Source organism: Bubalus kerabau, chromosome X, assembly GCF_029407905.1.
Source record: "Bubalus kerabau isolate K-KA32 ecotype Philippines breed swamp buffalo chromosome X, PCC_UOA_SB_1v2, whole genome shotgun sequence".
NCBI classification, from domain to species: domain Eukaryota; kingdom Metazoa; phylum Chordata; class Mammalia; order Artiodactyla; family Bovidae; genus Bubalus; species Bubalus kerabau.
This window is the reverse complement of record NC_073647.1, coordinates 135,713,274-135,741,114: the sequence shown is the minus strand read 5'-3', so window position 1 is coordinate 135,741,114 and position 27,841 is coordinate 135,713,274. Positions and strand designations below refer to the sequence as shown.

The 27,841-nt window shown below is 40.7% G+C and overlaps 1 long non-coding RNA gene and 1 pseudogene across 1 annotated transcript in view; one reads left to right on the top strand and one right to left on the bottom strand.

The window, feature by feature from the left end:
- The first annotated feature begins 4,771 nt into the window (after positions 1–4,771).
- LOC129640519 (uncharacterized) lies at positions 4,772–4,878 on the top strand (annotated as a pseudogene).
- A 12,692-nt stretch (positions 4,879–17,570) lies between these two features.
- Positions 17,571–27,841, bottom strand: part of LOC129638524 (uncharacterized) — a 30,835-nt gene continuing 20,564 nt past the window's right edge. Inside the window, exon 3 of the long non-coding RNA XR_008707879.1 lies at positions 17,571–18,667. This is a non-coding gene — a long non-coding RNA (uncharacterized LOC129638524). The remainder of the gene's footprint in view (positions 18,668–27,841) is intronic.

Genomic DNA, 27,841 nt, shown 5'->3' with positions numbered 1-27,841 from the left:
CAGTAGAAAAAGATCTAGAGAAACTTATGTTGGTGTGTTATGTGAGAAAGTATTGGGTACACTTCCTACTGAGAGAAAAATACTTGCCCTAGAGATCCACAGGGAAGCTGATTTTGAAAATATACATTCTACACAGAGGCAATTGCTATATACAAATACATCTCCTAGGCTGTGTGTAAATTATGGTTTGTGAGTTAAAATGATAAAAACTTAGTATAAAAATAATAGTAATTAAGTTAGACTATATGAAATTGTCAAGAGTTGGCAGTTTTGACCTTGGAAAATGGGTAATTTCATATGGTTCCATTTAACAAGAAATTAAAATTATGACATGGGGTGTGAGAAAGTATAAATATAATAATTTCAACATTTTCCATTGAGGGAAGTAAAATATAAAATACTAAGTTGACAAGTCAAAAATAGATTATTATTACTCTAAAAGTATATATTATAGAGCTTACATTATATGTAATGTAAAAATAATTATTAGACAGCAGAGATGGAAAGACAGAGTCTACTAATATACTCATTTTTTATGGTGGAGGGTTCAGTAAAGGTCTTAGGAATTATATATCATAGTTCACAAGTGTCATTGATTTTAAGGTGTATCATTATGATATACACGATTTTACTTTTAATTCAGAGTCATCAGTGTTGCTTCTTCTTCTTTATTTTGTCTGTGCCTCCAAGATCATTTGTCACGTTGTATTTCTTTAAAAAATTAAATAAACAGAAATGCTACAAGTCATCAATGATAGGTTCTCAAGATACCACTGTAATTATTTAAAACTAGCCTACTTTGGACTTTCACTCCAGCAATATTGCAAATACATCTGATTCACCATAAGCACTCCTGCCAATACGTTCTAGTGATTTAATTACACATCTTTTAATTTATATAATAAATCAACAGAAGGATAAAAATTAACTGCCAAGCTTCTGAACATAAATAAAAACAGAATTATTTTAAAATATGCTTATGAAAAAGAAAGGGGGAAATATTAGACATAGATAATACACAGTAAGAGAAAAGGAGTAAAATCAAATCTTCTGACTACATCAATAAACTGTAAATAAGAAAAATTAACCTAATAAAAGAAAAGAATTCCTGTGGCATATGAAAAAGATTAATCTAAAACAGTTACACTGAGGGGACTCAGCCATACACACACATGTATCCATTCTCCCTCAAAGCCCCCCTTCTATCCAGGCTGCCACATAATATTAAGCTGAGTTCCATGTGCTATACAGTAGGTCCCTGTTCTTTATCCATTTTAAATACAGCAGTGTGTATATATTCACCTGAAACTATCACAACATAGTTTGTTCATCGGCTATACCCCAATACAGGATAAAAAGTTTAAAAAAATAGCTAATATTTTAAAATAAAAAGTGAAAGAGTTACACTAATAAAAAGATGCAAAAACTCCAGAAGATGGATGAAAGAACATTTAAATAGTTTGTAAACAAGAACTAAGTTTGTTTAACTCACATATTGTTAACAGCCAGCATGCCATGTGCAAACAGGGGCAACTCGTATACACAATATATGTGATACTTTGTTGTTCAGTTGCTAAGTCATGTTTGACTCTTTGTGACCCCACGCACTGCAGCATGCCAGGCTTCCCTGTCCTTCACCATCTCCCGGAGTTTGCTCAAACTCATGTTCACTGAGTTGATGATGCCACCCAACCATCTAATCCTCTGTAACCCCCTTCTCCTTTTACCCTCAATCTTTACCAGCATCAGGATTTTTCCAATGAGTTGGCTCTTTGTATAAGGTGGCCAAAGTACTGGAGCTTCAGCTTCAGCATCAGTCCTTCCAGGAATATTCAGGATTAATTTCCTTTAAGATAGACTGGTTTGATCTCCTTGCTGTCCAAGGGACTCTCAAGTGTCTTCTCCAGCACCACATTTTGAAAGTATCAATTCTTTGGCACTCAGTCTTCTTTATGATCCAACTCTAACAGCCATATAAGACTACAGGAAAAACCATAGCTTTGACTATACGGGCAAAGTGATGTCTCTGTGGTTTAATATGCCATCAAGGTTTGGCACAGCTTTTCTTCCAAGGAGCAAGCATCTTTTAATTTCATGCAATCACCATCGACAGTAATTTTGGAGCCCAAGAAAATAAAATCTGTCACCATTTCCACATTTTTCACATCTATTTGCCATGATGTGATGGGAGCAGATGTCATGATCTTAGCTTTTTTAAAGTTGAGTTTTAAGTCAGCTTTTCACTCTCCTCTTTCACCTCCATCAAGAGGCTCTTTAGTTCCTCTTTGCTTTCTGCCATTAGAATGATATTATTAGCATATCTAAGGTTGTTGATATTTCTTAAAGTAACCTTGATTTCAGCTTGTGAGTCATCCAGCCCAGAATTTTGCATGATGTACTCTGCATATAAGTTAAATAAGCAGGGTGACAATATATAAGCTCGACATACTCCTTTCCCAATTTTGAACTAATTCATTTTTCTATGTCTGGTTCTCATCGTTGCTTCTTCTCCTGCATTTAGATTTCTCAGGAGACAGGTATGGTGTCTGGTATGCCTATCTGTTGAAGAATTTTCCAAAGTTTGTTATGGTCCAAATAATCAGAGGCTTTCAGTTCAGTTCAGTCACTCAGTCGTGTCTGACTCTTTGCAACCCCATGAATCGCAGCACACCAGGCCTCCCTGTCCATCACCAACTCCTGGAGTTCACTCAAACTCACATCCATCGAGTCGGTGATGCCATCCAGCCATCTCATCCTCTGTCGTCCCCTTCTCCTCCTGCCCCCAATCCCTCCCAGCATCAGAGTCTTTTCCAATGAGTCAACTCTTAGCATGAGGTGGCCAAAGTATTGGAGTTTCAGCTTTACCATCATTCCTTCCAAAGAATACCCAGGACTGATCTCCTTTAGAATGGAATGGCTGGATCTCCTCGCAGTCCAAGGGACTCTCAAGAGTATTCTCCAACACCACAGTTCAAAAGCATCAATTCTTCAGAGCTCAGCTTTCTTCACAGTCCAACTCTCACATCCATACATGACCACTGGAAAAACCATAGCCTTGACTAGACGGACCTTTGTTGGCAAAGTAATGTCTCTGCTTTTTAATATTCTATCTAATTTGGTCATAACTTTTCTTCCAAGGAGTAAGCATCTTTTAATTTCATGGCTGCAGTCACCATCTGCAGTGATTTTGGAGCCCCAAAAAATAAAGTCTGACACTGTTTCCACTGTTTCCCCATCTATTTCCCATGAAGTGATGGGACCAGATGCCATGATCTTCGTTTTCTGAATGTTGAGTTTTAAGCCAACTTTTTCACTCTCCTCTTTCACCTTCATCAAGAGGCTTTTTAGTTCCTCTTCACTTTCTGCCATAAGGGTGGTGTCATCTGCATATCTGAGGTTATTGATACTCCTCCCGGCAATCTTGATTCCAGCTTGTACTTCTTTCAGCCCAGCGTTTCTCATGATGTACTCTTTATATAAGTTAAATGAGCAGGGTGCAATATACAGCCTTGACGTACTCCTTTTCCTATTTGGAACCAGGCTGTTTTTCCACGTCCAGTTCTAACTGTTACTTCCTGATCTGCATACAAATTTCTCAAGAGGCAGGTCAGGTGGTCTGGTATTCCCATCTCTTGAAGAATTTTCCACAGTTTATTGTAATCCACACAGTCAAAGGCTTTGGCATAGTCAATAAAGCAGAAATAGATGTTTTTCTGGAACTCTCTTGCTTTTTCAATAATCCAGTGGATGTTGGCAATTTGATCTCTGGTTCCTCTGCCTTTTCTAAAACAAGCTTGAACATCTGGAAGTTCACAGTTCACGTTTTGCTGAAGCCTGGCTTGGAGAATTCTGAGCATTACTTTACTAGCATGTGAGATGAGTGCAATTTTGCTGTAGTTTGAGCATTCTTTGGGATTGGAATGAAAACTGATCTTTTCCAGTCCTGTGGCCACTGCTGAGTTTTTCAAATTTGCTGGCATATTGAGTGCAGCACTTTCACAGCATCATCTTTCAGGATTTGAATTTTGGAGCCCCCAAAAATAAAGTCTGACACTGTTTCCACTGTTTTCCCATCTATTTCACATGAAGTGATGGGACCAGATGCCATGATCTTAGTTTTCTGAATGTTGAGCTTTAAGCCAACTTTTTCACTCTCCTCTTTCACATTCATCAAGAGGCTTTTTACTTCCTCATCACTTTCTGCCATAAGCGTGGTGTCAGCTGCATATCTGAGGTTATTGATATTTCTCCCAGCAATATTGATTCCAGCTTCTGCTTCTTCCAACCCAGCATTTCTCATGATGTCGTCTATATATAAGTTAAATGAACAGGGTGACAATATACAGCCTTAACGTACTCCTTTTCCTATTTGGAACCAGGCTGTTTGTCCATGTCCAGTTCTAACTGTTACTTCCTGACCTGCATATAGGTTTCTCAAGAGGCAGGTCAGGTGGTCTGGTATTCCCATCTCTTGAAGAATTTTCCACAGTTTATTGTAATCCACACAGTCAAAGTCTTTGGCATAGTCAATAAAGCAGAAATAGATGTTTTTCAGGAACTCCTGCTTTTTCGATGATCCAGCGGATGTGGGCAATTTGATCTGGTTCCTCTGCCTTTCCTCAAACCAGCTTGAACATCTGGAAGTTCACAGTTCACGTATTGCTGAAGCCTGGCTTGGAGAATTTTGAGCATTATTTTACTAGCGTGTGAGATGAGTGCAATTATGCGGAAGTTTGAGCATTCTTTGGCATTGCCTTTCTTTGGGATTGGAATTGCTTCTCGGCCTTTTGGCTAAGATCAAGTGTAGTATCAGAGGCTTTAGCTTACTCAATAAAGCAGATGTGCTTTGCAATTCTCATGCTTTTTCTATGATCCAATGAACATTAGCAATTTGATCTCTGGTTCCTCTGGTTTTTCTAAACCCAGCTTGTACATCTGGAAGTTCTCAGTTCATAATGTCAAAGGTAGCTCAAAGGATTTTGGGCATTACCTTGAAGAACATGAAATGAGTGCAATTATACAGTAGTTTCAGCATTCTTTGGCATTGCCTTTCTTTGGGGTTGGAATAAAACCTGACCTTTTCCAGTCCTGTGGCCATTGGTGAGTTTTCCAAATTTGTGGTCACATTGAAAGTAGCACTTTAACAGCATCATCTTTTAGGATGTGAAACAGTTCAGCTGGAATTCCATCACCTCCACCAGCTTTCTTCATAATAATGATTCTTAGGGCCCATTTGACTTCTCAATCCAGGATGTCTGGCTCTAGGTGAGTGACTATACCATCGTGGTTATCTGGGTCATGAAGACCTTTTTGCATAGTTCTTCCGTGTACTCTTGCCATCTCTTTTTCTCTTTGCTTCTGTTAAGGCCTTGTCATTTCTTTCTTTATTGTGCCCAACTTTGCATGAAATGTTCCATTTGTATCTCCACTTTCCTGGCAGAGATCTATAGCCTTTTCCATTCTATGGTTTTCTTCTTCTTTTTTTGGGGGGAGGGGGCATTGTTCACTTAAGAAGGCCTTCTTATGTCTCCTGATGCTTAGGATTTAAGGAATACCAGCTAGAAATCAGCAAATCAAGCAAAGATTAGGAGAGAGCCAATTCAGAGTAAGGTACAGGCTAGGAGACAGACAATCAGAGTAAAGTACCAGCTAGTACTAAGCCAAATAGAGCAAGGTAGAGACTAGGAGTCAGCCAATCAAAGTACAAGTTAGGTCTCTGACAATCAGGGAAAATCACAGGCTGGGAGTCAGCCAATCAGATCAAAGTGAGGACTAGAACTGAGAGACATAGATGGATCCAGAACAGGGAAAAGATTTCCACTCTGCCAATGTGGGGAAAATATGTTGATTATTGACACATTCTGTGAAAGGAGTTATAATTAAAAGGGGAAAATGCTGGAAGAAATTCTCACCTACTGAGGTATGGGGAAATAATTCTGGCCTGCATGTGATTTATCTTGAACTTTAGGCTAACCAATACAGCCTGTTTATGGCCTATTAAGCATACATTGTACATATGCTTTAACCATTAAGAAAAAATACATTCAGAAAATAATACAAAGATGCATTTTGATTGTTATCCTCATTGTCATGTCTAGTAATTTTTAAGTGTTTGTCCAGGTACTATGACTAAGTAATATTCCCTTTCTTCTTCTGTACCTGTCCCTATACAAGACTGATGAGTATCCAGGAAAAGGGAGGGTTGAAACAGAGCAGAACCCTATGATCCTTCTTCCGCACCCTCCAACATGTCCTCAGCCAGTCTTTTGTGTGTAGAAAACTTTAGTCAAAGAATAAGTTTAATCAGAAAAATGAGAACATGTGGAAAACAAGGAAAACAGTCAAAAAAGATCAAATAAGAATAATATACCGATCAAGCATAGACAGTGACCTTTAAATCTTTCTCAAAGCCTTGAGATAATACTCTGAGACATTTGAGATAATACTCTGAGCTGTCATATAGATACCAAACACTAGGGTGAAGAAGTTAACTTCATGATGACCATACTATACCCATGACATAAGGTGCCACAATTCTGAGAACTGGCCTCAAAGAAATGGGAACAAATGGACCCTGGAACTGAAGATTAAGGATACCTAAAACAACCAAGATGACTCAAACCACTGATGACCATTCTAAGATGATTATCAGAGCTGACTATGCTATTTCTGCATATAGCCTCCTCCTTCTGTCTATAAAAGCTCTTTCTTACCCCAAAGGTTGCCAGTGGTGGGGAGTTGGCCTTGGGCCTGACATTCCTTATGCCACCCCAGTTGCCAGCATCTAAATTAAGCAATATTTCCTTTCCACCAATCTGGCCTGTTTGTTGGCTTTTGAGAAGCAAGCAGTTGGAACCTACATCAGTTCAATTCAGTTCAGTTCAGTCATGTCCAGCTCTTTGCAACCCCATGAATCTCAGCACGCCAGGTCTCCCTGTCCATCACCAACTCCCAGAGTTTATTCTAACTCATGTCCATCGAGTCAGTGCTCCCATCCAGCCATCTCATCCTCTGTTGTCCCCTTCTCCTCCTGCCCCCAATCCCTCCCAGCATCAGGGTCTTTTCCAATGAGTCAACTCTTCGCATGAGGTGGCCAAAGTATTGGAGTTTCAGCTTTAGCATCAGTCCTTCCAATGAACACCCAGGACTGATCTCCTTTAGAATGGAATGGCTGGATTTCCTTGAAGTCCAAGGGACTCTCAAGAGTCTTCTCCAACACCACAGTTCAAAAGCATCAATTCTTCAGCGCTCAGCTTTCTTCACAGTCCAACTCTCACATCCATACATGACCACTGGAAAAACCATAGCCTTGACTAGACGGACCTTTGTTGGCAAAGTAATGTCTCTGCTTTTTAATATGCTATCTAGGTTGGTCATAACTTTCCTTCCAAGGAGTGTCTTTTAATTTCATTGCTGCAATCACCATCTGCAGTGATTTTGGAGCCCCCCAAAATAAAGTCATTCACTGTTTCCACTGTTTCCCCATCTATCTGCCATGAAGTAATGAGACCAGATGCCATGATCTTAGTTTTATGAATGTTGAGATTTTTACATTTCAGTAACTATAGCACAGTCTAGGAGTCAGCCAACCACAGCAAGGTACAGACTAAGAAGCAGCCAATCACAGCAAAGGAGATGCTGGGAATCAGTAGTGAGAGCGGAGAACAATCTAGGAGTCAGCCAATCAGGGGAAAGTAGGGGCTAGGAGTCAGCCAATCAGGGCATAGTATAGGCTTGAATCAGCCAATTACAGTAAGGTACAGTCTGCTGTCACTGCTGCTGCTAAGTCGCTTCAGTCACGTCCGACTCTGTGCGACCCCACAGACAGCAGCCCACCAGGCTTCCCTGTCCCTAGGATTCTCCAGGCAAGAACACTGGAGTGGGTTGCTGTTTCCTTCTCCAATGCATGAAAGTGAAAAGTGAAAGTGAAGTCGCTCAGTCGTGTATGACTCTTCACGATCCCATGGACTGCAGCCTATCAGGCTCCTCTGTCCATGGGATTTTCCAGGCAAGAGTACTGGAGTGGGGTGCCATTGCCTTCTCCGAAGGTACAGTCTAGGAGTCAGCAAATCAGACCAATGCACAAGCTAGAGTCAGACAATCAGAGCCGAGTACAAGCTTCAAGTCAGCCAGTCTGTGCAAAGTGCAGGCAAGGAGCTAGCCAATCAGAGCAAGGTATAGGCTAGGAGTTAGCCAATCACAACAAAGTATAGGCCTGGAGTCAGCCAATCACAGCAAAGTATCGGCCAAGAGCCAGCCAGTAGAGCAAAGTAGGGGCTAGGAATCAGTCAATCAAGGAAAAATACAGGCCATGAGCCAGCCAATCAGAGCAAACTACTGGAAAGGAGTTAGACCATCAGAGCAAAGTACAGGCTAGGAATCAGCTAATCAGAGCAATATACAGGCTAGAAGTCTGCCAATCAAGGCAAATTACAGGCTATGGTTAGCCAATCAGAGCAAGGTACAGGCTAGGAGTCAGCCAATAAGAGCAAAGTACAGGCCAGGAGTCAGCCAATCAGAGCACAAAACTGGGTGGGGACAGCAAATCCTACCAATATAAAGGCCAGACTTAATCAGTTCAGCCCCCTAACAAGCTTTGAGTCAGCCAATCAGAGAAAACTGGGCTAGGAGTCAGCCAATCAAGACAAAGTAAAGGCTAGAATGAGCCAATCAGAGTAAGGTACAGTCTAGGAGTCAGCCAATAAGAACAACATACAGGCTGCTGCTGCTAAGTTGCTTTAGTAGTGTCCGAATCTGTGCGACCCCATAGACGGCAGCCCACCAGGCTCTCCCGTCCCTGGGATTCTCCAGGCAAGAACACTGGAGTGGGTTGCCATTTCCTTCTCCAATGCATGAAAGTGAAAGTGAAGACACTCAGTCGTATCTGAATCTTAGCGACCCCATGGACTGCAGCCTACCAGGCTTCTCCGTCCATGGGATTTTCCAGGCAAGAGTACTGGAGTGGGGTGTCATTGCCTTCTCCGAAGTACAGTCTAGGAGTCAGCAAATAGACCAAAGCAAAGGATGGAGTCAGACAATCGGAGTAGAATACCAGTTTCAAGTCAGCCAATCAGTGCAAAGTACAGACTTGGAGTATGCCAATCAGAGCAACGTACATGCTAGGAGTTAGCCAATCAGAGCAAATACAATTCAGGAGTCAGCCAATCAGAGAAAATTAACAGATAGGAGTTAGCCAATCAGAGCAAAGTACATGCTAGAAATCAGCCAATCAGAGAAATGCACAGGCTAAAATCAGGCAATCAGGACAAAATAAAGGCAAGGAGTCAGCCAATCATGGAATAAAAAGGCCAGGAGTCAGCCAATCAGAGCAAAGGACAGACCCAGAGTCAGCCAATCAGAACAAACAACCAGGTAGGAGTCAGCCAGTCAAAGAAAAGTACTGATTATAAGCCAGCAAACCAGACCAATATAAAGCCTGACTTAACCAATCAGGACAGCATGCAATCTTTGAGTCAGCCAATCACTGCAAAGTGCAGGCTAGGAGCCAGCCAACCAGAGCAATGTACAGGCAAGGAGTTAGCCAATCGAGCAAAGTAGGGACTATGAGTCAGCCAATCCAGGCAAAGTACAGGCTCGAGCCAGCCAATCAGAGCAAGGTTTAGACTAGGAGTCAGTAACTCAGACCAATGTAAAGGCTCAAGTCAGACAATCAGAGCAGAGCACAATTTCAAGTCAGCCAATCAGTGCAAGGCAAGGCCAGGACTCAGCCAATCATTGAAAACTACCAAATAGGACATAGCCACTCAGCACAAAGTACAGGAGAGGAGTCAGAAAATCAGAGCAATGCACAGGCTAAGGATCAGCCAATCAGAGCAATATACAAGTTAGGAGTCAGGTAATAAGGGCAAATTAGAGCCTACAGTCAGCCAATCAGAACAAGGTACTGGCTAGGAGCCAGCCAATCAGAGCAATGCACATGCCAGTAGCCAGCCAATCAGGGGAAAAGACAGGCTAGAGTTCAGCCAATCAGAGAACTATTCAGGTTAGGACTCAGCCAATCATGGCAAAGTACAGACTCCGGCTAGGCCAATCAGAGCCAAGGACAGGTTAGGAGTCAGCCAATCAAAGCAAAGTGTTGGTTAGACTTCAGCCAATCAGAAAAATGTAGTGGCTGGTAGTCAGCCAATCAAAGCAAAGTTCAGGCTAGAGTTCAGCCAGTTAGATGAAAGTTCAGGTTAGGACTCAGCCAGTCATGGCAAAGTACAGGCTCCGGCTAGGCCAATCAGAGCCAAGGACAGGTTAGGATCCGGCCAATCAAAGCAAAGTATTGGCTAGACTTCAGCCAATCAGAACAATGTAGTGGCTAGGAGTCAGCCAATCAGAGCAAAGTACAGGCTAGAGTTTAGCCAATCAGAGAAAAGTATGGGCTAGCCAATCAGTGCAAAGTACAGACTTGGAGTATGCCAATCAGAGCAACTTACATGCTAGGAGTTAGCCAATCAGAGCAAAGTACATACTAGAAATCAGTCAATCAGAGAAATGCAAAGGCTAAAATCAGCCAATCAGGACAAAATAAAGGCAAGGAGTCAGCCAATCAGAACAAACAACCGGGTAGGAGTCAGCCAGTCAAAGAAAAGTACTGATTATAAGCTAGCAAACCAGATCAATATAAAGCCTGACTTAACCAATCAGGACAGCATGCAAGCTTTGAGTCAGCCAATCACTGCAAAGTGCAGGCTAGGAGCCAGCCAACCAGAGCAATGTACAGGCAAGGAGTTAGCCAATCGAGCAAAGTAGGGACTATGAGTCAGCCAATCCAGGCAAAGTACAGGCTCGAGCCAGCCAATCAGAGCAAGGTTTAGACTAGGAGTCAGTAACCCAGACCAATGTAGAGGCTCAAGTCAGACAATCAGAGCAGAGAGCAATTTTAAGTCAGCCAATCAGTGCAAGGGAAGGCCAGGACTCAGCCAATCAGAGAAAACTACCAGGTAGGACTTAGCCACTCAGCACAAAGTACAGGATAGGAGTCAGAAAATCAGAGCAATGCACAGGCTAAGGATCAGCCAATCAGAGCAATAGACAAGTTAGGAGTCAGGCCACCTCATGCGAAGAGTTGACTCATTGGAAAAGACTCTGATGCTGGGAGGGATTGGGGGTAGGAGGAGAAGGGGATGACAGAGGATGAGATGGCTAGATGGCATCACTGACTCGATGGACATGAGTCTGAGTGAACTCCGGGAGTTGGTGATGGACAGGGAGCCCGGGCGTGCTGCGATTCATGGGGTCACAAAGAGTCAGACACGTCTGAGCGACTGAACTGAACTGAACTGAATAAGGGCAAACTAGAGCCTACAGTCAACCAATCAGAACAAGGTACTGGCTAAGAGCCAGCAAATCAGAGCAATGTACACACCAGTAGCCAGCCAATCAGGGAAAAAGACAGGCTAGAGTTCAGCCAATCAGAGAAATAGTCAGGTTAGGACTCAGCCAGTAATGGCAAGGTACAGGCTCCGGCTAGACCAATCAGAGTAAAGGACAGGTTAGGAGTCAGCCAATCAAAGTAAAGTACATGCTAGAGTTTAGCCAATCAGAGAAATGTACAGGCTAGGACTCAGCCAATCATGGCAAAGTACAGGCTCGGACTCAGTCAATAAGAGTAAAGTACAGGTGAGGAGTCAGCCAGTCAGGGCAAAGTACAGGCTCCAGCTAGGCCAATCAGAACCAAGGACATGTTAGGAGTCAGCCAATCAGAGAAATGTATAGGCTAGAGCTCAGCCAATCAGTATAAGGAACCGGCTAGGAGACAGCCACTCAGAGCAAACTACGTGATGGGAGTTAGCCAATCAGAGAAATGTACAGGCTAGGACTCAGCCAATCAGGGCAAAATACAGGCTCGAATTCAGCCAATGACAGTAAGAACAGGATAGGAGTCAGCCAATCAGGGCAAAAGACTGGCTACAGTTCAGCCAGTAAGAGAAATGTTCAGGTTAGGACTCAGCCACTCATGGCAAAGTACAGATTTGAACTCAGCCAGTCAGAGCTAAGGACAAGTTAGGAGTCAGCCAATCAGAGAAATGTATAGGCTAGCGTTCAGCCAATCAGTATAAGGAACTGGTTAGAAGCCAGCCAGTCAGAGCAAACTACCTCATGGGAGTTAGCCAATCAGAGAAAAATACAGGATACTACTCAGCCACTAAGAGCAAAGTAAAGGCTTGAATTCAGCCAATCAGAGCAAGGAACAGGCTAGGAGTCAACCAATCACAGCAAAGTACAGGTTAAACTTTAGCCAGAGATACAAATGTACAGGCTATTACTCAGCCAATTAGGGCAAAGTACAGGCTTGGACTCAGCCAATAAGAGAAAAGAACAGGTTAGGAGTCAGCCAATCAGAGCAAAGTATAGCCTATCGTTTAGACCATCAGAACAAGGTATTGGCTAGAAGTCAGCCAATCAGAGCAATGTACAGGCCAGTAGTCAGACAATTAAATTACCTGATGGGAGTTAGCCAATCAGAGAAAAATACAAGATAGGAGTCAGCCAATCCGGGCAAAACGTATGCTAGAGTTCAGCCAATCAGAGAAATGTACAGGCTAGGACTCGGCTTATCAGTGCCTAGTAAAGACTCGGATTCAGCCAATCAGAGCAAAGAATAGGATAGAGTTCAGCCAATCAGTCATCTGCTGCTGCTGCTAAGTCGCTTCAGACGTGTCCGACTCTGTGCAAACCCATAGATGGCAGCCCACCAGGCTCCCCCGTCCCTGGGATTCTCCAGGCAAGAACAGTGGAGTACGTTGCCATTTCCTTCTCCAATGCATGAAAGTGAAAAGTGAAAGGGAAGTCGCTCAGTCGTGTCCGACTCTTAGCGACTCCATGGACTGCAGCCTACCAGGCTCCTCCGCCCATGGGATTTTCCAGGCAAGAGTACTGGAGTGGGGTGCCATTACCTTCTCCAAGTAGTCATCTAGTCAGACCATAATACAGTGAGATAGCAAATAAAATCAGTGTAAAGACTAGGCTTAACCAATACCATCAGCATGCAAGCTTTGAGTCAGCCAATCAGTGCAAAGTACAGGCCAGAAGTCATCCAATCAGCAAACAACTGGATAGGAGTTAGCCAATCAGAGCAAAATACAGGCTAGGTGTCAGCCAATTAGGACAAATTACAGGCTTGAGGTCAGCCAAACAGTTAAATGTACATGCTCAGATTCGGCCAATCAGGGTAAAGATCAGGCTCAGAGTCAGCCAATCAGGGCCAAGACCTAGCTAGGAGTCAGTCAATCAGAACAAAGTACTGGACAGAAGTCAGCCAGTCAGGGTAGGCTAGTTTTCACCAATCAGAACAAGGTGTAGGCTAAGAGTCAGCCAATCAGAGCAAAGAACACTTGGAGTTACCCAATTTGAGCCACGTACAGGCCAGGAGTCAGGCAATCTCAGCACACTGTGGGCTCGGATTCAGCCAATTATAGCAGTGAACAGACTCTGTAGTACCCAATCAGACCATAGGACTAGGACTCTGATAATCAGAGCAATGCAGGGCAGGAGTCAGCCAATCAGAAAAAGTAGGGGAAAGGAGGCAGCCAATCAGGGCAATGTACAGGCTCAAGTCAGCCAATCTGAGTAAGGCACAGTCTAGGAATAAGCAAATCAGAACAATGCACCATCCCAAGTCAGACAATCAGAGCAGTGTGCAATTTCAAGTCAGCCAATCAGTGCAGGGAAATGCTAAGAGTCTTTAATAGAGCAATATACATGATAGGAGTTAGCCACTCTGAGCAATGCACAGGTTAGCAGCCAGCCAATCAGAGCAATATACAAATTGGGAGTCAGTTGATAAGGGCAAATTACAGGCTACTGTCAGCCAATCAGAGTAAAATACTGGCTAGTAATCAGCCAGTCAGCTCAAAATACAGGTTAGAAGTCCACCAATCAGAGTAATTTATAGTCTTTGAGTCAGGCAATCAGGGAAAAGTACAAGCTACAATCAGCCAATCATAGTCTAGGTGTCAGCCAGTCAACCAGAGATGCAGCCTAAGAGTCAGCCAATCAGAACAAGGACTCAGGCAATCACAGCAAAGTATGAGCCAGTATTCAGCCAATCATACATATGGACGGTCTAAGAAGTAGTCAGTCAGAACAAAGTACAGGCCAGGACTCAGCCAATCAGAGCAAAGTATGGGCTAGGATTCCACCAATCAGGACAAAATACAGGCCTGAGGTCAGGCAATCAGAGCAAGGTTCAGGCTAGGAGTCAGCCAATCAGAGCAATGTGTCAGAGCGATGCACAGGCTTGAGGTAAGCCAAATGGGTCGGGTTAGAAGTCAGCCAATCAGAGCAATGTACACACCAGGAGTCTGCCAATCAGAGCAAACTGAGGTAGAAGTCAGCCAGTCAGAGCAAAGTACCTGCTATATGACAACAAATCAGATCAATGTAAAGGCTAGACTTAGCCAATAACATCAGCATGTAAGCTTTCCATGCCCTCCTCCAGGGGATCTTCCCAACCCAGGTCTCCTGCATTGCAGGCAAATTCTTTACCATCTGGGCCACCAGGGAAGCCCAAGAATACTGGAGTGAATAGCCTATCCCTTCTCCAGGGGGTCTTCCTGACCCAAGAATTGAACCAGGGTCTCCTGCATTGCAGGCGGATTCTTTACCAGCTGAGCTATCAGGAAAGGCTAGGTACACCCCTGCAAATTACTTGTCCTTTGTTAAAATTACACTTTCCTCTTTCTGTCTTGGAAGGAAAAATTCTAGTCCTTAAACAGGCATTTAAGGATCTCAGTTTCATCATTTTAGCCTTATCTCCTTAACATCTCCAGCCCTATTTATCCACTGTCTCCAAAACACAGCACGGTCTTTTCCACTCTTGCCCTAATACTCATGCCGTTCTTCCACTTCATGTGCATCCCTCTTTGTTCATTGCAGTCTAGCCCTTTATCAACATTCAGCTGAATGACTGTCTGTTTCCTAACTCAGGATTTTTCTCATCACCAAATCATATGCTAATCTGACTTGTTCAAAGTCCAGTAATTAATATTTGTTCTTAACAACTATGAATTATACTACTTTTACTGTTTACTTCTTACTTTGATATCTAGATTATAAATTCTTCTTAAGAGCAAAGATTTGAAATACACAAAAATCCATATAGAAATAAGCATTTTATATTGATTTACACTGCTTCCCTTGTGGCTCAGACTGTAAAGAATCCATCTGCAATGGGGGAGACCTGTGTTTGATCCCTGGGGTGGAAAGATTCCCTGCAGATGGGCATGGCAACCCATTCCACTATCCCTGCCTGGAGAATCTCACGAACAGAGGAGCCTGGTGGGCTGAAGTCCATGGGGTCGCAAAGAGTTGGACAGGACCGAGTGACTAAGCACAGCACAGCACTGACTTACTCACTAAAGAGGTTTACATTACATCTTTCATTGACTAATTAGTTTAGCTCTTGACACTCCATATCTTCAGAAATACTTTTCCATACAATAAAGCATATGTAATAAAATATACTATGTTTTTCTTTTGTACTTATGATCAAACTTGGAACATAATTTAAAAGGCTGAACCAGAAGAGTTTATTCATATTGCAAATTCATACTGCTATTCATATTGCAAATAGAAGGCTTTATACTAAAATTAAACAAAAATATTTAAGGCATTTTGATGGCTTAAAAACTCATAAGATTCTATATATCATAAGCATTTTACATCCCTATTTGTGTTTAATCTTCCTAACACATGCTTATTTATATCCCTTTTGAAAACGATGAGACAATCTTAGGCACTAGCTAAGTGATATAGGAGGGAATTAAATGAAGGCTGTCTTATTCATACACAACCACATGCAAACCTTCAGGGTAAACACTCACTAAAGTGATGTCACTAAAGTATGTGACATCTAAATCTCTGATTTTACAATGTAGAAACTGATTCACAGGTTAAACGTCTTGCCATGGTCATACAAATACTAAGTGCACAACAAAGATGAGACTAGGAAGCTCCTGGCTCCCTGCATGCTTCATTTCAGTAGGCAGATGTGAGTCTTTGAGTTAATGCCTGGAGGCTAGTTTTATTTGCAATCAGTTCCGCTCAGTTCAGTTGCTCAGTCATGTCCGACTCTTTGCGACCCCATGGACTGCAACACGCTAGGCTTCCCTATCCATCACCAATTCCTCGAGATTGCTCAAACTCATGTCCATCGAGTTGGTGATGCCATCCAGCCATCTCATGCTCTGTCGTCCCCTTCTCTTCTCGCCTTCAATCTTCCCCAGCATCAGGGTCTTTTCAAATGAGTCAGCTCTTCCCATCAGGTGGCCGAAGTATTGGAGTTTCAGCTTCAACATCAGTCCTTCCAATGAACATTCAGGACTGATTTCCTTTAGGATGGACTGGTTGGATCTCCTGAAGTCCAAGGGACACTCAAGAGTCTTCTTCAACACCACAGTTCAAAAGCATCAATTCTTCGGCGCTCAGCTTTCTGTATAGTCCAACTCTCACATCCATACATGACTACTGGAAAAACCATAGCCTTGTCTAGACGGACCTTTGTTGGCAATGTCTCTTCTTTTTAATATGCTGTCTAGGTTGGTCATAACTTTTCTTCCAAGCAGTAAGCATCTTTTAATTTCATGGCTGCAGTCACCATCTGCAGTGATTTTGGAGCCCCCAAAAATAAAGTCTGCAACTGTTGCCACTGTTTCTCCATCTGTTTGCCACAAAGTGATGGGACTGGATGCCATGACCTTAGTTTTCTGAATGTTGAGTTTTAACCCAACTTTTTCACTCTCCTCTTTCATCAAAAGACTCTTTAGCTCTTCCTTGCTTTCTGCCATAAGAGTGGTGTCATCTGCATATCTGAGGTTATTGATATTTCTCCTGGCAATCTTGATTCCAGCTTGTGCTTCATCCAGCCCAGCGTTTTTCATGATGTGCTCTGCATATAAGTTAAATAACCAGGGTGACAATACACAGCCTTGACATACTCCTTTCCCTATTTGGAACCAGTCTGTTGTTCCATGCCCAGTTCTAACTATTGCTTCCAGACCTGCATATAGGTTTCTCAAGAGGCAGGTCAGGTGGTCTGGTATTCCCATCTCTTTCAAAATTTTCCACAGATTATTGTGATCCACACAGTCAAAGGCTTTGGCATAGTCAATAAAGCAGAAATAGATGTTTTTCTGGAACTCTCTTGCTTTCTCCATGATGCAGCGGATGTTGGCAATTTGATTTCTGGTTCCTCTGCCTTTTCTAAATCCAGCTTGAACATCTGGAAGTTCATGGTTCATGTATTGTTGAGGCCTGGCTTGGAGAATTTTAAGCATTACTTTACTAGCATGTGAGATGAGTGCAATTGTGTGGTAGTTTACTAGCGTGTGAGATGAGTGTAATTGTATGGTAGTTTACTAGCGTGTGAGATGAGTGCAATTGTGCTGTACTTTGAACATTATTTGGCATTGCCTTTATTAGGGAGAAGGAAATGGCAACCCACTCCAGTATTCTTGCCTGGAAAATCCCATGGATGGTGCAGCCTGGTAGACTACAGTCCATGGGGTCGCAAAGAGTTGGACACGACTGAGCGACTTCACTTTCACTTTACTTTCACTTATTAGGGATTGGAATGAAAACTGACCTTTTCCAGTTCAATGGCCACTGCTGAGTTTTCCAAATTTGCTTCTGTATTGAGTGCAGCACTTTCACAGCATCATCTTTTAGGATTTGAAATAGCTCAACTGGAATTCCATCACCTCCACTAGCTTTGTTTGTAGTGATGTTTCCTAAGGCCCACTTGACTTCACATTCCAGGATGTCTGGCTCCAGGTGAGTGATCATACCATCATGATTATCTGGGTCATGAATATCTTTTTTGTACAGTTCTTCTGTGTATTCTTGCCACCTCTTCTTAATATCTTCTGCCTCTGTTAGGTCCATACCATTTCTGTCCTTTATTGTGCCCATCTTTGCATGAAATGTTCCCTTGGTATCTCTAATTTTCTTGAAGAGATCTCTAGTCTTTCCCACTCTATGTTTTCCTCTATTTCTTTGCATTGATCACTGAGAAAGCCTTTATTATCTCTCCTTGCTATTCTTTGGAACTCTGCATTCAAATGGGTATATCTTTCCTTGTCTCCTTTGCTTTTTGCTTCTCTTCTTTTCACAGCTATTTGTAAGGCCTCTTCAGACAGCCATTTTGCTTTTTGCATTTCTTTTTCTTGGGGATGGTCTTGATCCCTGTCTCCTGTACAACATCACGAACCTCTGTCCATAGTTCATCAGGCACTCTATCAGATCTAGTCCCTTAAATCTATTTCTCACTTACACTGTATAATTGTTAGGGATTGATTTAGATCATACCTGAATGGTCTAGTGGTTTTCCCTACTTTCTTCAATTTAAGTCTGAATTTGGAAATAAGGAGTTCATGATCTGAGCCACAGTCAGCTCCTGGTCTTATTTTTGCTGAGTGTATAGAGCTTCTCCATCTTTGGCTGCAAAGAATATAATCAATCTGATTTTGGTGTTGACCATCTGGTGATGTCCATGTGTAGAGTCTTCTCTTGTGTTGTTTGAAGAGGGTGTGGGCTATGACCAGTGAATTCTCTTGGCAGAACTCTATTATCCTTTGCTCTGCTTCATTCTGTACTCCAAGGCCAAATTTGCCCATTACTACAGGTGTTTCTTGACTTCCTACTTTTGCATTCCAGTCACCTATAATGAAAAAGACAAATTTTGGGGTTGTTAGTTCTAGAAGGTCTTGTAGGTCTTCATAGAACTGTTCAACTTCAGCTTCTTCAGCATTACTGGTCAAGGCATAGACGTGGATTACTGTGATATTGAATGCTTTGCCTTGGAAAGGAACACAGATCATTCTGTTGTTTTTGAGATTGCATCCAAGTACTGCATTTCGGACTCTTTTGTTGACTATGATGGCTACTCCATTTTGTCTAAGGGATTCTTGCCCACAGTAGTAGATATAATGGTCATCTGAGTTAAATTCACCCATTCCAGTCCATTTTAGTTCACTGATCCCTAAAATGTTGATGTTCACTCTTGCCATCTCCTATTTGATCACTTCCAATTTGCCTTGATTCATGGAGCTAAAATTCCAGGTTCCTGTGCAATATTGCTCTTTACAGCATCGGACCTTGCTTCCATCACTAGTCACATCCACAACTGGGTGTTGTTTTTGCTCTGGCCCCATCTCTTCATTCTTTCTGGAGTTATTTCTCCACTGATCTCCAGTAACATATTGGGCACCTACTGACCTAGGGAGTTCATCTTTCAGTGTCCTACCTTTTTGCCTTTTCATATTCATGGGGTTCTCAAGGCAGGAATGCTGAAGTGGTTTGCCATTCCCTTCTCTGTATTTCTTATAGGTAGCTTAAATAATACATGTGCTTTTGTCAAACTCTTCAGTGTTCAGTAGTAAACCTAAACCAACTCCATGGATGTAAATAAATATACTAGTAAATACACTAGTATCTAGTATACTAGATACCTTTTTAGGTCAACAAAGAATCAAGGTGAGTCACAGTTACACACACACACACACACACACACAGACACAGTGAGTCAGCTCTGCTTCCTGTGTTTCTGAAGAAGAGACTGCACCATCCAAAGTACTTTCTATCACAGATCTACCAGAAAGTGTGTCTTCCCTTTTATCACTAACTCAGATGTTCTCTTTTCCCTTAATGCCGCCATAGAAACTCTTTTGACATTTGCAGGTATTCATAAGGGAATTCTAGTTACTTCCTACACATACTGGTTCTGATATAGCCAAAAACCATTTGGTGACATTATCAACTCATTAAAGTGAGAGATGTGACAGAAAGAGCACATGCCACGTGGAATAAATATAAAAGTGTGTCAACCACTGAAATGGAAAAAAAATCCATCTGGCTGATTTCTCTTTGAAAAATGTGTTGTGTATTAAACTCTTTCCTTAATATGTAACAGCCAATTAATCTCAAAATGGGGAATAGTATATAGTATTCAGTTTCATTAAAACCAATACTGATTAAGAGTGCTAGATTTGAGAAAAATTATTTAGAAGAATCAAAGATAGTCATTTCCCTTAAGCATGCTTGTCTTCTAAAAGGAAGGGAATAGTTAAGGGGGAATTAGATAGAAACACCTGCCAAAGATATTCAAGCTAAAATGAATAACTTCCACATTACAGAATGAGAAACAATCATTAGATTATTGAGAAGGAATTGAAAAAGATACGAAGATGTTTTAGGTGACCCTTAAAGGAACAGACTCAAATATTTAGTATATTGTCTACTATTATCATTTGCCTAGGAACAGACTCAAATATTTAGTATATTGTCTACTATTATCATTTGCCTAGAACATATTTCGTTTCACATGCTATGAAGAAATGAATGTATTACATCTAAGGTAAAATACTGAGTCACTAATATTACCTATCACACTGTTCTTGATTACCTGCTTATAAAACACAAACCATTTTATATTTTTTGGGCAAGAATACTATTTATGCAGATAGCAGCCTACTTGGAAGATAACTGTCAAAGGCTTACAATGGACATTTAAGAAACTTAGCTTCCCTCAAATATTTCAAGCATTTAGATATCAATTTGACCAGTACTATACCTCTGATATAACTTCACCGGCAAGACATATCTTCATTCTCTTTACCCAAGAAATCTGAAAGAACTGAAGGAGTCATTCCCTACCAGATCTAACAGATTATCTGGCTGAAAGGTAGATCACCCACTGTATTATTGCCCTAGCATACTGGCCAAATATACAAAATTAATGACTCTAGTAAGTGGATGTTCATGGAACAACAGACTGGTTCCAAATAGGAAAAGGAGTATGTCAAGGCTGTATAATGTCACCCTGCTTATTTAACTTATATGCAGAGAACATCATGAGAAACACTGGGCTGGAAGAAACACAAGCTGGAATCAAGATTGCTGGGAGAAATATCAATAACCTCAGATATGCAGATGACACCACCCTTATGGCAGAAAGCGAAGAACTAAAGAGCCTCTTGATGAAAGTGAAAGAAGAGAGTGAAAAAGTTGGCTTAAAGCTCAACATTCAGAAAACGAAGATCATGTCATCTGGTCCCATCACTTCATGGCAAATAGATGGGGAAGCTGTTGAAACAGTGGCTGACTTTATTTTTCTGGGCTCCAAAATCATTGAGGAATTGTCATTGCAGTCATGAAATTAAAAGACGCTTACTCCTTGGAAGGAAAGTTATGAGCAACCTAGACAGCATATTAAAAAGCAGAGACACTACTTTGCCAACAAAGGTCCGTCTAATCAAGGCTATGGTTTTTCCAATGGACATGTATGGATGTGAGAGTCAGACTATATAAAGAAAGCTGAGCACTGAAGAATTGATGCTTTTGAATTGTGGTGGTGGAAAAGACTCTTGAGAGTCCCTTGGACTGAAAGGAAATCCAACCAGTCCATCCTAAAGGAGATCAGTCCTGGGTGTTCATTGGAGGGACTGATGTTGAAGCTGAAACTCCAATACTTTGGCCACCTGATGTGGAGAGCTGACTCATTTGAAAAGACTCTGATGCTGGGAAAGATTGAAGGCAGGAGGAGAAGGGGATGACAGAGGATGAGATGGTTGGATGGCATCACTGACACAATGGACATGGGTTTGGGTGGACTCTGGGAGTAGGTGATGGACAGGGAGGCCTGGCGTGCTGTGATTCATGGGGTCACAAAGAGTCAGACATGACTGAGCAACTGAACTGAATTGAACTGAACTGAAGTGGATGTTCAAACATAAACTAATTTTCTCATGAATCCCATATGAATGGCATATCAAAATGATATGCCACAAATGATTATTCTTTTAAAGCAGATGGTACATTTCAGCAACAATTAATGAAGAATAGATGACTCTATTTCAACAAATTCTATCACCTACCATCATGTTTCATTTGACAATCTGTTCTCTTCAATTCTAAGATTTGTGAGTGGAGAAATTTCTTAATGTGTTTTAGAGAAATTCAAAGACTTTGCTATTGTATCAACCACACCTCAAATTGCCAAGTGTGAAGCCACCTCTTTGAACCAGAAACAGAAATTTCCCCAAGTTCCTGGCCATTTGAGAGAGATTCCATGGGAAGAAAGGCACCAAAATTAAGTTACTTCAACCAAAATATGTGTTCTTCAAATTCATCGCAGGTGCCATATATAGTAGTACGGGAGTTTTCAACAGTAGATTAAATCATCTAAACAATTTGTTTATGCTTTCTGTGGGAGAGTACACTATTTTATTAATATTTTGAGGTTGCTTTACTCTTTCAAAGTAGCAATTAAAATGATACTTGTTATGTTTATGTCATATTTATGACAGCCCTATATTTTACAGGAGAATAAAAGCTAAGGAGAGATGCATTTTCAACTTTCTCCAAAAAATACCAAGATTCTGGTTAGCACTGTCTGGCTACTCAGACAATAACCCTAATTTATTGCTTATTTGCCCAGAGTAAAGTTAATTCCATAATACTTGTCCTTTAAATTTTGACATAATATCATTTATAAGTCATTAATCACAGATTCATCATCCTCATGAAAATACAAATGAGCACTCCAGTGTCACATTAAATGGGAGTAAATCGCAAGAATAGTCTATTTAATTTTAAATGAGAGAAGTCTACTTAAATATTTTGTCTGTTTTTGTATACAAGAATTCCTTCAAGTAAATGAAAAATACTATTTAAGATTCCTCTCAGAAAAGTACCTCCCCTTTTAATATTATTAAACTGACTTTAGGCTGTGATAGAGATACAGGTGATACAGCTCAATGGGCTTGACACTGTAAGTACAAGAACTGATGGACTAAAATGGAGGTTGTACCACATCCTCCTGATAATCCTTCTGATTTTGTGACTAAAAATCATAAAAAGTAGTAATTTTCAAGATGGGATATAACATTAATATGAAAGTTTTAATTTTAATAGAATCCTTGGATGAACAAATTCCTTTGCTAAATAGAAGAACATACTGGTCACACTTGGTGGCACAACTCAGAACAGATCCTTATTAGTTTTTTTCTGTACATAAGATATGGGTGAATAAAGGTGAGAATATAGGCAAGCTATTCTGATCACTACAAGTAATCACCAATTACAAGTGGCTATTGAACATCTGAAATGTGGTTAGTCTGGTTTCAGATGTATTAAGTGTATAATAGGCTTTCTAGAAGTATTTTAGAAATTGTGACTACCCAAAAGTCTCCAGACATAGTCAAATATCCTCCGGGGGAAAATTTGCTTCCCTTTGGTCTGTAGTATCCAAACTGGTCTCATATTACTATACCAAGACAAGTTGGAAATACTAAATCTGAGAAAGGAAAAACAGATACCAGACACTGAAATGCACTGCATTTGCTGATTTGATATGCTTAGCATGAGAATTACTTTTCAAAATACTGTTTTCTACTGGAACCATTATTTCACTGTGACTGAGAATATGTTCATAAAACTATGAATTCAACATGTATTTAATTAGACTGTTTACAAAAAATAAAATTAAAATTTCAATATGTAACTGTTTTTAAAAGATCATCATTTCAAGACATTGAGTCATTTTTCATACTAACAAATATTTGCTCTAAATGACAGTATCAGTTCAACTTTACATAAATAATAGATAATTAATGTGAATACACTCTTCCTATGAATTCCCTGGTTATGGCTTTGGATCACATCTGAAGAGTGATGGCTTTAAAATTTTTCCAATATAAAATTAAAGTTTATATTTGACTTCATAATCAGTTTTACCAGATAAAGAGAATAATGAAACTGTGTGCATTGAATAAAGCTCAAATTCCTTGTTTCACTAATCATCCATGTAGCAACATAAAAAGCAGCTCAAATTCCTAAAAACATAACTTAATACCTGTTTATTAGTTCAAGCCAAGAATCTATAATGACTATTATCACAGTTCAGCTGTAGGCTCTTTCAAATAGTCACTTTCTTTGTTGTGTGGTATCACACAAATCAATAACCTACTGAACTGGAGATTTTATATAATATTAATCACTGTGCTAATACTCAATGTTGTTTTCAACCGTGAAAAAGAAACGGGAGCTCTCATGCCTCATTTGTGTTCCATCTAAAGCAAAAGCAATAACTAGACCTTTTTAACAAGAAAGAAAATAAATTTGCATAAAGAAATATAATCATTTTATATATTTTTAATTTTTATTTTAAGTTAAATGTGCATTTGAATTCACAGTAACTGCTACCAAGGCACAGTAAGTTAATAATGTAATTTTTTTTCCCTAAGGCTTCATTAAAAAAATGGGAGAAAAGAAGAAAAGAATATTCAGATAAACTAGAATATCTAAAAGCACAGCTAAGCACTGATTGGTGGACTGAAATAGCACAATTTTCATTGGGACAACAGAGAATAGAATATAATAGGATAATTTACATTAACATGCTTATAGTCAAGTACATCCTCTCTGAGGGTTTCACAACACTTACTTTTTCTCCTTTTCTACCACTATAGTCATTCTGTACTCTAAGAACCATTCCTAGCTGATGATCCACTGAGGGACAAATGTACTACTCTGGGTCAATGAATAGCCACAAGGTAGCACTGAACCTCTGTGACACAAGGCTGTGACAGATATGCACAAGTAAATCAATAAAATATTCCTCTCATTAAAGCTGCTACCTTTCATTTCATAATACTTTTCTATAAATGCAATCTAACTTGATATAAATATTTAATGGTTATTTGAGGGGTGAGATTATTTTCCGGAGTCAGTTCAGTTCAGTCACTCAGTCACGTCCGACTCTGTGACCCCATGGACTGCAGCCTGTCAGGTATCCCTGTCCATCACCAACTCCCAAAGTTTACTCAAACTCATGTCCATTGAGTTGGTGATGCCACAAAATCATCTCATCCTCTGTCATCCCCTTCTTCTCCTGTCTTCAATCTTTCCCAGCATCAGGGTTTTTCCAATGAGTCAGTTTTTTGCATCAGGTAGCCAAAGTATTGGTGTTTCAGCTTCAGCATCAGTCCTTCCAATGAACATTCAGGACTGATTTCCTTTAGGATGGATTGGTTGGATCTCCTTGCAGTCCAAGGGACTCTCAAGAGTCTTCTCCAACACCACAGTTCAAAAGCATCAGTTCTTCGGTGCTCAGCTTTCTTTATAGTCCAACTCTCACATCCATACATGACCACTGGAAAAACCATAGCCTTGACTAGGCAGACTTTTGTTGGCCATGTCTCTGCTTTTTAATATGCTCTCTAGGTTGGTCATAATTTTTCTTCCAAGGAGCCCCACAAAATAAAGTCTCTCACTGTTTCCACTGCTTCCCCATCTATTTGCCAAGAAGTGGTGGGACTGGATGCCATGATCTTAGTTTTCTGAATGTTGAGTTTTAACCCAACTTTTTCACTCTCCTCTTTCATCAAGAGACTCTAGCTCTTCTTCGCTTTCTGCCATAAGAGTGGTGTCATCTGCATATCTGAGGTTTATTGATATTTCTCCTGGCAATCTTGATTCTAGCTTGTGCTTCATCCAGACCAGCATTTCTCATGATGTACTCTGCATATAAGTTAAATAAACAAGGTGACAATATACAGCCTTGATGTACTCCTTTCCCTATTTGGAACCAGTCTGTTGTTCCATGCCCAGTACTAATTATTGTTTCCTGACCTGCATATAGATTTCTCCAGAGGCAGGTCAGGTGGTCTGGTATTCCCAAATCTTTAAGAATTTTCCACGGTTTGTTGTGGTTCACATAGTCAAAGGCTTTGACATTGTCAATAAAGCAGAAATAGATGTTTTTCTGGAACTCTCTTGCTTTTTAGATGATCCAGTGGATATTGGCAATTTGATCTCTGGTTCCTCTGCCTTTTCTAAATCCAGCTTGAACATCTGGAAATTCACGGTTCACAGACTGTTGAAGCCTGGCTTGGAAAATTTTGAGCATTATTTTACTAGCATGTGAGATGAGTACAATTGTATGGTAGTTTGAGCATTCTTTGGCATTGTCTTTCTTTGGCATTGCAATGAAAACTGACCTTTTCCAGTCCTTTGACCACTGCTGAGTTTTCCAATCAAGGCAAATTGCCTTTTCCAATCAAGACAAATTGGAAGTGGTCAAACAGGAGATGGCAAGAGTGAACATCAAGATTTTCCTGAGTATAGACTGTCAAATAAGTTTTTAGACTAAAAATAAAAAACAAAGAAAGGTGTAGCTAATGGTTCACTGTTTCCCTGATGCTGTGCTTTTTGTTACCATGTCAGATAATGCCCCCTTTCGTTTATTCATTGTGCAACGAGATACTTCCAAGGGCCCAGAGCATTCTATTTTACCCTACATTTAGTATATGTGTATGGGAAATTTTTCAGCCATAACCCAAGAATGCTAAAAATGTAACAGTTCTATCACTCTGCCAAAGTTATCTCACTTAGGACAATACCCTTCTGTAGAAACTACTTAAATAATGATTTAGTCACGACTGAGTGACTGAACTAATAAAGTGAACGGAGTCACTTAGTCGTGGCTGACTCTTTGCCACCCATAGAATGCAGCCCACAACGCTCCTCTATCCATGGAATTCTCCAGACAAGAATATTAGAGTGGGTTGCCATGCTCTCCTCCAGGGAATCTTCCAACTCAGGGATGGAATCTGGGCCTACTGCATTGCAGGTGGACTCGTTACCATCTGAGCCACGAGGGTAGTTTCTCAGGCAAGAATACTGGAGTGGGTTGCCATACCCTCCTCCAGGGGATCTTCCCAAACTCAGGGACTGAACCCGGGCTTGCTGCATTGCAGGCAGATTCTTTACCATCTGAGCCACCTAAAAGGGGATCCAGAAAAGCAAAACCATAAAGTCCCAGGATAGGAAATAGTCATTTAGACCCATCTGTTAGAAATTCCTAAGACATCTAGCAACTACACATAGGCAGGGTTTCTTCTTTCTCTTCTTTTATCCTCCTTCCTCCCATTATTCCTCCTCTTCTTCCTTCTCCTATCTATTGTTTCTCCCCCATACTCTCTTTCTCTCTGATGAAAATAATAGTCAGTATACTGAATTTCTGGGCAGATCTGGCCCTAGGTAAGATTGTAAAGTGGGAGAAGATTGTATGCTATTTCTACTGACATCGTCAGTTTTTCTGTGCTATCTGTTCATCCCTGTACCCATCACCTGCTTGCTACCCACCATATCCTGGGCTTTATCCTGCCACCTTCCTCATTTTTGTTGAAACTTCTGCTCCAACACCCACTAGTTCCTCAGGCTCTCTCTCATTTTTGTTAACTCATAGCAAGATATTACGGAGTCAGCCCCACTAGTGGCACATTAATCTTTAGACAACCTATTTAAGACAATGATTCAAAGGAATAAACTTTTTAAAGCTGAACTGAAACAAGAAATGATGCAGATTGGGACAGAAAAGTTGGATCAAATTTCTTATCAAGTTGTTTACTGTGAACACTGTATATCTATTTCCTTAATCACACAATACAGGAAGGTTATCTCCTCAAAACTCTATCTCTGATAGTAAAAGTAGCTAGTGGAGAGAAAATCAATGTGAAAAAGATCATTCTTGTTTACTGACATGAAATATTATTAAAAAAAAGAAAAGAAAAAGGGCAGGACAATGATATTTTGAGATGGAAAGAGATGCAAAGAAGTATTATATTCCAACTGCAAAAATACATGTCCAGGTAAATTATTTGGAATGGACTTCTGAGAGAGATAAACTCTAAAGTGAAATAAAAGCTGGGCTGAATGGCTTATGATCTTCTGTGCCCTGGACAGGTGATATATATATATGAAAAGTAACACAAAAGTTTTCAGGACAAAAACAGTTAATACAACCTTTTGGGGAAACTGGTTTCTTACTTTA